Below are 13,591 nucleotides of genomic sequence, written 5' to 3'. Positions count from 1 at the left end.
AGGCACCAAAGAGAGGATTACCTAAAGAGAATGTTAGAAGAAAATATTTAAGATCAACTCCTTGCTTTGATTAAAAAAACTTTGATGCCATGTTAGAAAATAAATTTTAACTTGACCAAAACGAGGCAATAACAAGAAGAACTAAGAAGAAGAAAAAAGAAGAAGAATTTAATCTGAATCAGATAAGCCTAACATTCTAGCTTAGCACTCCTCAGAATCACACCTCTTTATTTATGGATATCAAATAGTCTCTAGATCATAAATGAACCAAGGAGTCCCAAGTACACTTTCACTACAACAATAATGATGCCACAATAAGCTGTTGAAGGCTGGTTGATAAGTCTAGAACTGAGAGCCACTGAAAGGGACAATAATCAGACTCTTAGAATAGTTTCATACAGGATGAAAGTTTACAATTCCATGGTTTTTGGATTGGATTACAATTTACAAAGATGACATCTTTTAATTGAATAAACAATCTCCATAGATAGCCGTAGGGTAGAGGCAACAAAAAGTGTACATTCATTTAGGGTGTGCTTGGTTATGTGATTCAATGGGTTTCAACTCTGTTGAATCATGAATTTAAGTTTTATCAACCGTTTGCTTACTTTTGTTAATTAACTTCAGATTCAACAATCACACGGAGTGATGAATTTTTTCTTAAAATGGAATAATTTGGATTTCATTATCTGAGGTAGATTCATGTATTCCTCCGAAAAAGAACAAGGAAAAAGAAAAAGAAAAGAAGAAGAAAGGCAAAAACACATAACTCACATAATAAAGGTAATTTTCAAGGTGAATCGATTCCATAGGAGCTTAGCCATCTATATAAATTATGCTTTACAAGTGCTTTTGTTTATATTTTGCAAGTTTAGCATCTACAATCTATTTACCAAATAAAAAAAAGTTACAATTAGAGGTACACAATTTTTTAACATGGGAAGAGAAAGGGGTAGTGGGGTAGGAAGGTGTGAAGGAGCATAATTTTAAATTCAAAACTTCCTTGGATTTACTGTTTCTGTATATGATATTGTCATTACTGTGCTAGAAGGACATCTACAAAAAACCAACGCTCAATTAAATGTGTCACAGTGGAAGGACGTGAATGTACAAAACATCTTCTGGATGATTCCCTAGGGGATTCTAACTCTTGAAACCATTGAATTATCTTTTTACGATGACGGGTCAAATCTAGACCGTCGGATTGTCTGAATCATGTAAGACCGAACATTCCCCACATCATTATTTCAAATGGCATCCTCCCCGATTATACCTCAAATTTGCAATGCACTAGATCATTTTTTCATAATGCTTTGCAGTACACCATGTATACATGTTCCCAACAAATCATTAGCGACGTGATAAAATCTTTTCTGTCTTGAGTATTAAAGCCCTTAGAACCAGATCTTTTTATTTGGCCTTCTTGGCTTCTACTAGCAGATGGATTTGTAATATTTTAGAGTGTGATCAAAACAACCTTTTGTAGTTGCACATTCCTTATTGGGACTTAATTCTGCCTTTTAAAAGAACCCTAAATATCTAGAGATTTCAAATCTATGGAGTCATAATTCTTAAAATTAATTATTTAGTTAACCTAAATCTGTGGAATGAAATTTGTGAATTCATCCTGAAAAACTATTTGGTTGACTTGATTTTTGTGAATATGCAAACGCTTTTATAGTAGGGGTGAAATTGTTCATACCCATAAATCTACAAATTCACGTTTTTAGTGTAAAAGAATGAATTTCTGGATTTCATGAATCCAGGGATTTTCACAATCAAACGGGTATAAATCTCGCATTCATGAATCCAGATATTTGAAATCTTTGCCTAAAGTTATACTATAGCCGTTATTGCAAAATTGAATCATAAAGATCCATTTTTGTTGAGGACGCGTTTAATAACCCACTAAAAAACAGTTTTTGGTGCTTCTTGTGTCGAGAAGCAGAAAAATCGGTCAAAAACTGTTTGATAAAACCTTTGTAGTAACTGTATCTACCTTCTTTGAGTTGTAATATGTGGTTCTAGATTCTCAGACTTAAACGGTAAGCTTGCTCCTTATACATATAAGAAGGGAACACGAAACAATACTCTACATCAGCATTCCAGGCTTTGCTAGTTGGCTATAATACTTTCTTTGAGTAGCTAGCTAGATTACCAAATGCAAGTAATGGTGAAGGTTTCTTATATCTCTTTTGTCATCGTTGCCATCCTTGTCTTTTCAGGTTTGTTCCAATGATTTTGATCACTTTTGAATTCCTCTCTGTGGTTATTGCAATGGTAGTTTTAAGCTTCAATTCATTTTGTTCGGATGTCATTGTTGTTTGTTGCAGATCCATCGATGGTAATGAAGGCAGATGCGCAAAAGACATGCCATGCTGTGTTGGATCGTTGGAAGTGTGACCTCGCATCATGTAAAAGAAGTTGCTTCAAGAAACATCATAATTATTCGGGTGGAACTTGTTTGCCGTATGGAGGCTCACCTTTTCATCCCCTATATCGTTGTGTCTGTAACTACATTTGCAAGTAGTCTTTATGGTAGATTACTGGGCAATGTAAAACTAGTAAATAAATTGTTCTTGTTATGAACAAATGAATAAATTAATTGGGTTCTTTGCTTTCTCATTGCTGTTTTTCTATTTCCCTCCCTAAAAAACCTTTAGTATGATAGATAACTAATTAGTGGTTTAGAAGGAAAACTTTACCCAAATTACCACATGAAATCACTGAATCTCAAACAAACAATAAATCATTGTTCCTATAACTCTTTTTCATGCCACTCTTGAAACATTTTGGACTGAAGGATCTCTTCGAGGTCAATGGTAATCCTTCACCTTATATTAAATTATATACAGAAGTTATCTACACATAAATTGGCCAAGATGAACTTTAGATTAAAAAAAAAAAGAATCATTTTTGAGTGACAAAATGAACAAAACATAAAAAAAGCGGTGAATTATCCCTTTGTTTGCTCCATCAAATGACGGATGATGCTCCTCACGATCACTGTAGTGGTTGTATTGAGGGTGTAAAGGATAATGATCAGAGTTCTCTTCAAAATTGATCTCCACCGACTTATTATCAGGTCCCACTGAAACTCAAACATGCAATCTTTAGTCGTGCAATCCATCTTAGTCGTGTTCCACTCAATCTTTCCTCTAAATGACATACTTGCCACATAACTCACAGACGTACTTCTTGTGCTGGTTAACTTTCATTTTTTTTATTTGCTTCCTCAAACTAGCACCATACTTAGTGAGTTAGTGCCATATTTGTTGACAGTTCCAATATTCTTAGCTCTCTTTGTCATGGTTGTTCGTTAAACCCTCGAATTCTATATCTTTTCTTGCGAAGGTTACGAGGATTTGTAGTTGGTTTTTTTAATTTGTTTTTAATTATTTCTTTGAGAAGGGTTACATGGATTTAGGGGACAACAAATTTTGATTTATACTCCTTTCCAAAATATATCACGAGTAATTCACGTTTAATTTTGGATTTGTTTTTTATTAATATAAAAAAAAGTCTTAACTTAGAGACTGTTTTAGGCTTCTTTTTGGGTTGATTTGGATTTAATTTCAATGAGGTTTTTCGTAAATGTTTTTGTAGGAGGTGTGGCTTTTGCATGTGAACGTGAATGGCAGTTTTTTTAGGTTGAGTGGATGTTATTAGGAGTTAGTAACTTTTAAGGTTAAAAGTTTTGGCCCATTGAAAAAATACATGTATTAACAAATTTGAATTTATACTTTTATATGATAGTATGATATGATATGATATGTATATGTTAAATATTTCACTCTCGAGCATTGTTTGCAAGAGAAAAAGGGGTGAGAAACATAATGTAGTGGGATCCAGTGGCAATGGGGTTGCGGAGCAAATAAGGAAAAGAAGGTAATATAATATTAAATGTTTTGTGAAACCATGGCCTGTTAAAGAGAAATTTTAAGTTTAGGTTGGATTCTCAAAAGTTAGTTTAGGTAAAAAAGTGTTGGGAATTGGATACTGAATCAATTGAAAATACAAAATCTCGAATTCCAGACTGATATAAAGTCATTTTCTTGGTATTGCACCTTTTTATTTTTTTCACTAAAATGCCCTTTTATTATATTAAGGAAGAAAAAAAAGTGCACTATTTTTTTCTTCCACGGGTTAATCCCATAATTTAGACCAAAACGTCTTGGCCTTGCTGCAACGGCCGACTAAACTTTTGGATCAAACCCGAAATCGTGAGACACTTTATCAATAACCAACTCACTGTCCACGTGGGCCCCCTCAATTGAATATGTGTGGTAGACTCTAAGTTCTCCCCATCAACCAAATTTTGAAAATCCTCCTCTCATGCAAATTGCTTTGTGTGGGTCTCTTCTTTTGGCAACATGTCTACCACTCTATCATTTTCAAAATTTCCAAAATTTAAAACTCAAGAGTCCACTTCATCATCCATCTCTTCTCATGTATTAGAATCCATGACAGCTAAATTAACCTCCTCCCTTGGTTTAGGCGATAAGGGAATTAGAGTTTTTGCAGAGGACATACTCTTACTAACCTTATCCTGAGGAGTGTGAGTCCCCTCAATAGGCAACAACTCACCCACTTCTGCACTTCTCAAATTATTTAATTAAAATTCGACTCACTTGAATCTGCTTTATCAAAAAACTCTTCTTCATGAGACCCAAACGAATCACATGGCTTTTGTGCATCAAAAGACTTCAAAATAATTGGAGTTTTCAGCAAATTCTTCTTAGAAAAATTATGAATTCTATTTGAAGAGGACTCCTCCCTATCCACACCTGACGAGACCTCCTGAACCTTATCCTGCATCGTCTTCTTCGGCATTGGTGACCTCTCCTACCCCACAAGACAGGATTCTTTGATTTTACAAACAAACATAGTGGTGCTACATGCCCAAAGCATCTACAAAACGCACACAAGTTTTCTCAATCTTCATACACAGAGTAAAATTGAAAACCTTCTTAGTGCTAGATTCCGTTCGTTCGATTTGAACTTCAAACACGCTCATCCACCCCCTTTTCCACTTCAACTAGGACATGATCATAACTACCAAAAAAACCTTGTTTAGTTCTATTATCAAGAACGATGGGATGTCCCACTTCTTTGGCTATTGAATAAAGTACTAAGACATGCCAATACTCCAGAGGAAGATCTGGGAAACAAATCCAAACAAATTTAATCGATGGTTGGATCATATTCACGTTAAAATCCAGCCTCCAATGTTTAAAGCAAACCATTTGCAAAGCAATCCGACAAAGGCTGTGTCTCTGTACTTTAGACATGTCCTTGTTATAACCAAACTGAAAAATAATAAAACCTCTACAATGTAATGCAAACTCACTTGAGCATTTAATTTCGAATTCTTACTTCATTCCTCATAGCATCCACGATGGCTTTCATAAAATCAAATCGTCTGATCAAGGCGAATTTGAATAAATTATGTTGATGCTCATAATCAGCCTGTGGAATAATCACATAAGTAAACTTCCTTGCATGAATCATCTCAGGCAAACCTTCCATGGACATCTCCAAACTCCCCTCACTACTACATCATAAGAAACGATACCTTCAGCTACTGGATTAGCAGGCTGCTTTCGGCAACCACCGCCATGATCAAGCACAAAACAGAAGATGTGGAAAACTCATGCACCTATTTTTGCAGACCTAAGTTTTGAACTCTAAAGACTCTATTTTTGGGTCACCTATATTTTTGTGACCAACGATAGTTTGGAATCAATTGGTTCAAATCAATTTGGGCCAAAATAAGCATCAAATGATTCAATCTTAAGCTCGACATATGCATAAAGCATTCCTTGATGTTTTTCACAATAGCCAGACAGTAAGTACAACATGTTGGATTTGCCTCTGAAAGCAAATTAATATCTGTTATGGTTGGGGGATAGGAGGTTGGGGAGTGGGAGCAAGCCTACCAAAAAAGTCACTTGGTTCTAAGCAATATTTACAAAGTTTCCTGCTGATAAAGGAACCTTCATAGACCTCAAGAGAAAGTTGGAACAGAATTTGTAATTTTCTATTGATTCACCTATGTTCCTCAACAGTTATCTGTTATGCCAGATGAATCACAACTTACATGTAGAATAGAAGTCTCAGAATTCTAAAACCCTGAGAGAAGGCATGTTCCCCCCCCCCCCCTTCTGCTTCAGTTCCTGCAAATACAGATATGCTCAACAGTCAACAGTTCCAAGAAAAGTTACTCCGACTTTCTTCTTTTTCTTCCATTCTCTTAATGCCTTGTTGGATTTTGTTAATATCACTATTTAGTGATTTCACAAACCCAAGAAAAAAGTCTCTTTCTTCTTTTTAAAATTTTGGGTTTCTTTTTTATATCTTAGTTTCTCTTTCTGAAAAATCTCAGCTTTTCATTATTGTGAACTCTTGTTACTATCATGATATCTCTTAATGGTCTAACCACTCAGTTTAATCCTTTCTTCCTTCTCAGAATAGCTTTGCTTATGTTAAACGTTTTCCTATCTATTAAAAATAGAACTGTAAACCTGCCATTGGTATTTTAAGTTCATTTTGTTATGGATTTGTCTGTTCTTCTTGCTCCTGAAACAAAATATCAGAACTCCTTCTGTTCCAGTTGTGTTGGCCTCCCATTCGTTCATTCAAGAAGAATCTTGTAAGCAGCAGCTCCTCCAAGCCAACAACATCTGAGATTAGTCTTTGCTAGAATCTGTGGCAATGGTGTGGAGAGAGAGACGTTTGAGGGGGGGGGGGGGGGGGGGGGGTGTTTATGTGGTTTGGTTGAATGCAACCTACATCCACGTTGAGTTTGATATGTTTCTACTATATTAATGAGTTGTGTGCATGACTTCTTATGTAGAGTTAGAGTCGAAGAAACCAAACTCTCATTTTGCACTCATATCGAAGAAAGGAGATGGAAGTGATGGACTTGGTGATGCCGACTGAGTTCTTCCTGTATTATGTCAGTCAATGATATGTTCCATTTAAAATTGAACTTTCAGTGCCATTGATATAACTTGAGTGAGCGTCAAATTGTGAATTGACTTCTGTGTCTTCTCTTTGGCAATGCAGAATGCAGTATGGTCAACTGTACCATGTTTGGTGATCCATGATGAGTAACATTTTTAGTGATCTATGATAGCATGAATTGAGATGGAGTATAACCAAACGCACTATCAGGATTAGCGATCTCAGACAACATTAAATGTACGTTTCTGGTCGTGATAAATGAGTCGGGTGACAAAATCTTTTCTGTCTTCAGTATTAAAGCCCTTAAAACCAGATCTTTTTATTTGGCCTTCTAGGCTTCTACTGGATTTGCAATATTTAGAGGGATCAAAACAACCTTTTGTAATTGCACATTCCTTATTGGGACTTAATTCTACCTTTTAAAAAAACCCTAAATATCTAAAGATTTCAAATCTATGGAGTTATAATTCTTAAAATTACTTATTTGGTTAACCTAAATCTATGGAATGAAATTTGTGAATTCATCCTGAAAAACTATTTGGTCGACTTGACTTTTGTGAATGTGCAAACACTTTTATAGTAGAGGTGAAATCGCTCATACCCATAAATCTACAAATTCACGTTTTTAGTGTAAAAGAATGAATATTTGGATTTCATGAATCCAACGATTTTCACAATCAAACGGGTATAAATCTCGCATTCATGAATCTAGAGATTTGAAATCTCTGCCTAAAGTTATACTATAGCCGTTCTGATAAAGATCCATTTTTGTTGAGGACGCGTTTAATAACCCACTAAAAAACAGTTTTTGGTGCTTCTTGTGTCGAGAAGCAGAAAAATCGGTCGAAAACTGTTAGATAAAACCTTTGTAGTAACTGTATCTACCTTCTTTGAGTTGTAATATGTGGTTCTAGATTCTCGGACTTAAACAGTAAGCTTGCTCCTTATACATATAAGAAGGGAACACGAAACAATACTCTACATCAGCATTCCAGGCTTTGCTAGTTGGCTATAATACTTTCTTTGAGTAGCTAGCTAGATTACCAAATGCAAGTAATGGTGAAGGTTTCTTATATCTCTTTTGTCATCGGTTCCATCCTTGTCTTTTCAGGTTTGTTCCAATGATTTTGATCACTTTTGAATTCCTCTCTGTGGTTATTGTAATAGTAGTTTTAAGCTTCAATTCATTTTGTTCGGATGTCATTGTTGTTTGTTGCAGATCCATCGATGGTAATGAAGGCAGATGCGCAAAAGACATGCCATGCTGTGTTGGATCGTTGGAAGTGTGACCTCGCATCATGTAAAAGAAGTTGCTTCAAGAAACATCATAATTATTCGGGTGGAACTTGTTTGCCGTATGGAGGCTCACCTTTTCATCCCCTATATCGTTGTGTCTGTAACTACATTTGCAAGTAGTCTTTATGGTAGATTACTAGGCAATGTAAAACTAGTAAATAAATTGTTCTTGTTATGAACAAATGAATAAATTAATTGGGTTCTTTGCTTTCTCATTGCTGTTTTTCTATTTCCCTACCTAAAAAACCTTTAGTATGATAAAGAAAACTTTACCCAAATTACCACATGAAATCACTGAATCTCAAACAATCAATAAATCATTGTTCCTATAACTCTTTTTCATGCCACTCTTGAAACATTTTGGAGTGAAGGATCTCTTCGGGGTCAATGGTAATCCTCCACCTTATATTAAATTATATACAAAAGTTATCTACACATAAATTGGCCAAGATGAACTTCAGATTTAAAAAAAAAAATCATTTTTGAGTGACAAAATGAACAAAACATAAAAAAGCGGTGAATTATCCCTTTGTTTGCTCCATCAAATGACGGATGATGCTCTCACAATCACCTGTAGTGGTTGTATTGAGGGTGTAGGATAATGATCGAGTTCTCTTCAAAATTGATCTCCACCGACTTATTATGGGTCCCACTCAAACTCAAACATGCAATCTTTGTCGTGCAATCCATCTTAGTCGTGTTCCACTCAATCTTTCCTCTAAATGCTCTTGCCACATAACTCTGCGCTTCTTGTGTTGGCTAACTTTCATTTTTTTTATTTGCTTCCTCCTCTCTTGTTTGTGTTTTGTTGTTCCTTTTGCTCTTTTGTTGGTTGTTTTCCCTTCTTTGTGGTTGGTTGGTTTTTTTTGTTTTTTTATTTCTTTGGGGGGTTGGTTTGGGGACAAATTTTGATTTATACTCCTTTCAATATATCACGGTTTCCGTTTTTTGGTTTGTGTTTTATTATTGGTCTTTTGCTGTTTTGGCTTTTGGTTGTTTGGATTTTTTCATGGGGTTTTTCGTTGTTTTTGTGGGGGTGTGGCTTTTGCATGTACGTGTGGGTTTTTTTGGTTGGTGGTGTTTTGGGTTGTCTTTTGGTTGTTTTGGCCCATTGAAATATGTATTCAATTTGATTTATCTTTTATGTGTGTATGATAGGTTTGTTATATTTCACTTGGTGTTTGCGGGGGGTGGAACTTGTGTGGTCGGGTCGGTTGGTGGGGGTTTATTTATGTTTTGCCTGGGGTTTTGTTAGGTTGGATTCTCAGTTGTTTTTGGTGTGTTGGGTTGGGTTGTCTTGTCCTTGTGTCATTTTCTTGGTTTGACCTTTTTTTTTTTTTTCCTTGCCTTTTTTGTTTGGAAAGGTGCTCTTTTTTTCCTCCACTTATCTTGTCCGTCTTGGCCTTTGTTTTCAGTCCCCTCGTGGACACTTTATCTACCAACTCTTGTCCGGCGGCCCTCTTGTTGTGGGTATGTTCTCCCATCAACAAATTTTTGAAAATCCCCCCTCTCATGCTTGCTTTGTGTGGGTCTTTTTCTCTTCTGTTTCTTTTTTTCAATTTCCTTCTTCCTTTTGTCTTGTTTCCTCTCTTGGTTGGGTCTCTTCTTGGGGTTTTTGCGGGTTTGTCGCTGTTGGCTTGCCCTCCTCTTCTTCTTATTTTTCCTCTTTGCTTTATCAACTGTCTCTTGTGGCTCCTGGTTTTGTGATGTTCTTTGGTTTCGTTCTTCTTGTTTGATTCTATTTGGGGCTCCTCCTTCGCCCCCCCCCCCCGCGGTTCTTTGTTTTACCTGTGTGCTCGCCCCTCTCCCGTTTTCTTCTTCTCTTGCGCCTTGTTTGGTTCTTTATCGACGGGGTGGCGTCCCACTTCTTTGGCTTTGTTCCGGCTGCCTCTCCACGGGGAAACAAATTCAAACAAATTTAATCGATGGTTGGATCATATTCACGTTAAAATCCAGCCTCCAATGTTTAAAGCAAACCATTTGCAAAGCAATCCGACAAAGGCTGTCTCTGTCTTTAGACATGTCCTTGTTATAACCAAACTGAAAAATAATAAAACCTCTACAATGTAGTGCAAACTCACTTGAGCATTTAATTTCGAATTCTTACTTCATTCCTCATAGCATCCACGATGGCTTTCATAAAATCAAATCGTCTGAGTCAGGCGAATTTGAATAAATTATGTTGATGCTCATAATCAGCCTGTGGAATAATCACATAAGTAAACTTCCTTGCATGAATCATCTCAGGCAAACCTTCCATGGACATCTCCAAACTCCCCTCACTACTCCATCATAAGAAACGATACCTTCAGCTACTGGATTAGCAGGCTGCTTTCGCAACCACCGCCATGATCAAGCACAAACAGAAGATGTGGAAAACTCATGCACCTATTTTTGCAGACCTAAGTTTTGAACTCTAAAGACTCTATTTTTGGGTCACCTATATTTTTGTGACCAACGATAGTTTGGAATCAATTGGTTCAAATCAATTTGGGCCAAAATAAGCATCAAATGATTCAATCTTAAGCTCTACATATGCATAAAGCATTCCTTGATATTTTTCACAATAGCCAGGCAGTAAGTACAACATGTTGGATTTGCCTCTGAAAGCAAATTAATATCTGTTATGGTTGGGGGATAGGAGGTTGGGGAGTGGGAGCAAGCCTACCAAAAAAGTCACTTGGTTCTAAGTAATATTTACAAAGTTTCCTGCTGATAAAGGAACCTTCATAGACCTCAAGAGAAAGTTGGAACAGAATTTGTAATTTTCTATTGATTCACCTATGTTCCTCAACAGTTATCTGTTATGCCAGATGAATCACAACTTACATGTAGAATAGAAGTCTCAGAATTCTAGAACCCTGAGAGAAGGCATGTTCCCCCCCCCCCCCTTCTGCTTCAGTTCCTGCAAATACATATGCTCAACAGTCAACACTTCCAAGAAAAGTTACTCCGACTTTCTTCTTTTTCTTCCATTCTCTGAATGCCTTGTTGGATTTTGTTAATATCACTATTTAATGATTTCAATAACCCAAGAAAAAGTCTCTTTCTTCTTTTTCAAATTTTGGGTTTCTTTTTTATATCTTAGTTTCTCTTTCTGAAAAATCTCAGCTTTTCATTATTGTGAACTCTTGTTACTATCATGATATCTCTTAATGGTCTAACCACTCAGTTTAATCCTTTCTTCCTTCTCAGAATAGCTTTGCTTATGTTAAACGTTTTCCTATCTATTAAAAATAGAACTGTAAACCTGCCATTGGTATTTTAAGTTCATTTTGTTATGGATTTGTCTGTTCTTCTTGCTCCTGAAACAAAATATCAGAACTCCTTCTGTTCCAGTTGTGTTGGCCTCCCATTCGTTCATTCAAGAAGAATCTTGTAAGCAGCAGCTCCTCCAAGCCAACAACATCTGAGATTAGTCTTTGCTAGAATCTGTGGCAATGGTGTGGAGAGAGAGACGTTTGAGGGGGGGGGGAGAGGTGGTAGAGTTAGAGTCGAAGAAACCAAACTCTCATTTTGCACTCATAATCGAAGAAAGGAGATGGAAGTGATGGACTTGGTGATGCCGACTGAGTTCTTCCTGTATTATGTCAGTCAATGATATGTTCCATTTAAAATTGAACTTTCAGTGCCATTGATATAACTTGAGTGAGCGTCAAATTGTGAATTGACTTCTGTGTCTTCTCTTTGGCAATGCAGAATGCAGTATGGTCAACTGTACCATGTTTGGTGATCCATGATGAGTAACATTTTTAGTGATCAGGATTAGCGATCTCAGAGAACATTAAATGTACGTTTCTGGTCGTGATAAATGAGTTGGGTGACAAAATCTTTTCTGTCTTGAGTATTAAAGCCCTTAAAACCAGATCTTTTTATTTGGCCTTCTAGGCTTCTACTGGATTTGCAATATTTAGAGGGATCAAAACAACCTTTTGTAATTGCACATTCCTTATTGGGACTTAATTCTGCCTTTTAAAAGAACCCTAAATATCTAGAGATTTCAAATCTATGGAGTCATAATTCTTAAAATTACTTATTTGGTTAACCTAAATCTATGGAATGAAATTTGTGAATTCATCCTGAAAAACTATTTGGTCGACTTGACTTTTGTGAATGTGCAAACACTTTTATAGTAGGGGTGAAATCGCTCATACCCATAAATCTACAAATTCACGTTTTTAGTGTAAAAGAATGAATATTTGGATTTCATGAATCCAGAGATTTGAAATCTCTGCCTAAAGTTATACTATAGCCGTTATTGCGAAATTGAATCATAAAGATCCATTTTTGTTGAGGACGCGTTTAATAACCCACTAAAAAACAGTTTTTGGTGCTTCTTGTTTCGAGAAGCAGAAAAATCGGTCGAAAACTGTTTGATAAAACCTTTGTAGTAATCGTATCTACCTTCTTTGAGTTGTAATATGTGGTTCTAGATTCTCAGACTTAAACGGTAAGCTTGCTCCTTATACATATAAGAAGGGAACACGAAACAATACTCTACATCAGCATTCCAGGCTTTGCTAGTTGGCTATAATACTTTCTTTGAGTAGCTAGCTAGATTACCAAATGCAAGTAATGGTGAAGGTTTCTTATATCTCTTTTGTCATCGTTGCCATCCTTGTCTTTTCAGGTTTGTTCCAATGATTTTGATCACTTTTGAATTCCTCTCTGTGGTTATTGCAATGGTAGTTTTAAGCTTCAATTCATTTTGTTCGGATGTCATTGTTGTTTGTTGCAGATCCATCGATGGTAATGAAGGCGGATGCGCAAAAAGACATGCCATGCTTGTGTTGGATCGTTGGAAGTGTGACCTCGCATCATGTAAAAGAAGTTGCTTCAAGAAACATCATAATTATTCGGGTGGAACTTGTTTGCCGTATGGAGGCTCACCTTTTCATCCCCTATATCGTTGTGTCTGTAACTACATTTGCAAGTAGTCTTTATGGTAGATTACTGGGCAATGTAAAACTAGTAAATAAATTGTTCTTGTTATGAACAAATGAATAAATTAATTGGGTTCTTTGCTTTCTCATTCCTGTTTTTCTATTTCCCTCCCTAAAAAACCTTTAGTATGATAGATAACTAATTAGTGGTTTAGAAGGAAAACTTTACCCAAATTACCACATGAAATCACTGAATCTCAAACAATCAATAAATCATTGTTCCTATAACTCTTTTTCATGCCACTCTTGAAACATTTTGGAGTGAAGGATCTCTTCGGGGTCAATGGTAATCCTCCACCTTATATTAAATTATATACAAAAGTTATCTACACATAAATTGGCCAAGATGAACTTCAGATTTAAAAAAAAAAAAAATCATTTTTGAG

The 13,591-nt window shown here is 36.1% G+C and overlaps 1 pseudogene; it reads right to left on the bottom strand.

The window, feature by feature from the left end:
- Window positions 1-2,956: 2,956 nt before the first annotated feature.
- Window positions 2,957-3,310, bottom strand: LOC149024904 (large ribosomal subunit protein eL43-like; annotated as a pseudogene).
- Between the last annotated feature and the right edge of the window lie 10,281 nt (window positions 3,311-13,591).

The sequence above is a fragment of the Hakea prostrata genome, chromosome 2, assembly GCF_041222555.1.
Source record: "Hakea prostrata isolate BN-2017 chromosome 2, UWA_Hpros_2, whole genome shotgun sequence".
Lineage (NCBI taxonomy): Eukaryota > Viridiplantae > Streptophyta > Magnoliopsida > Proteales > Proteaceae > Hakea > Hakea prostrata.
The sequence above is the reverse complement of the archived record's forward strand: the minus strand, read 5'-3'. Positions and strand labels throughout refer to the sequence as shown.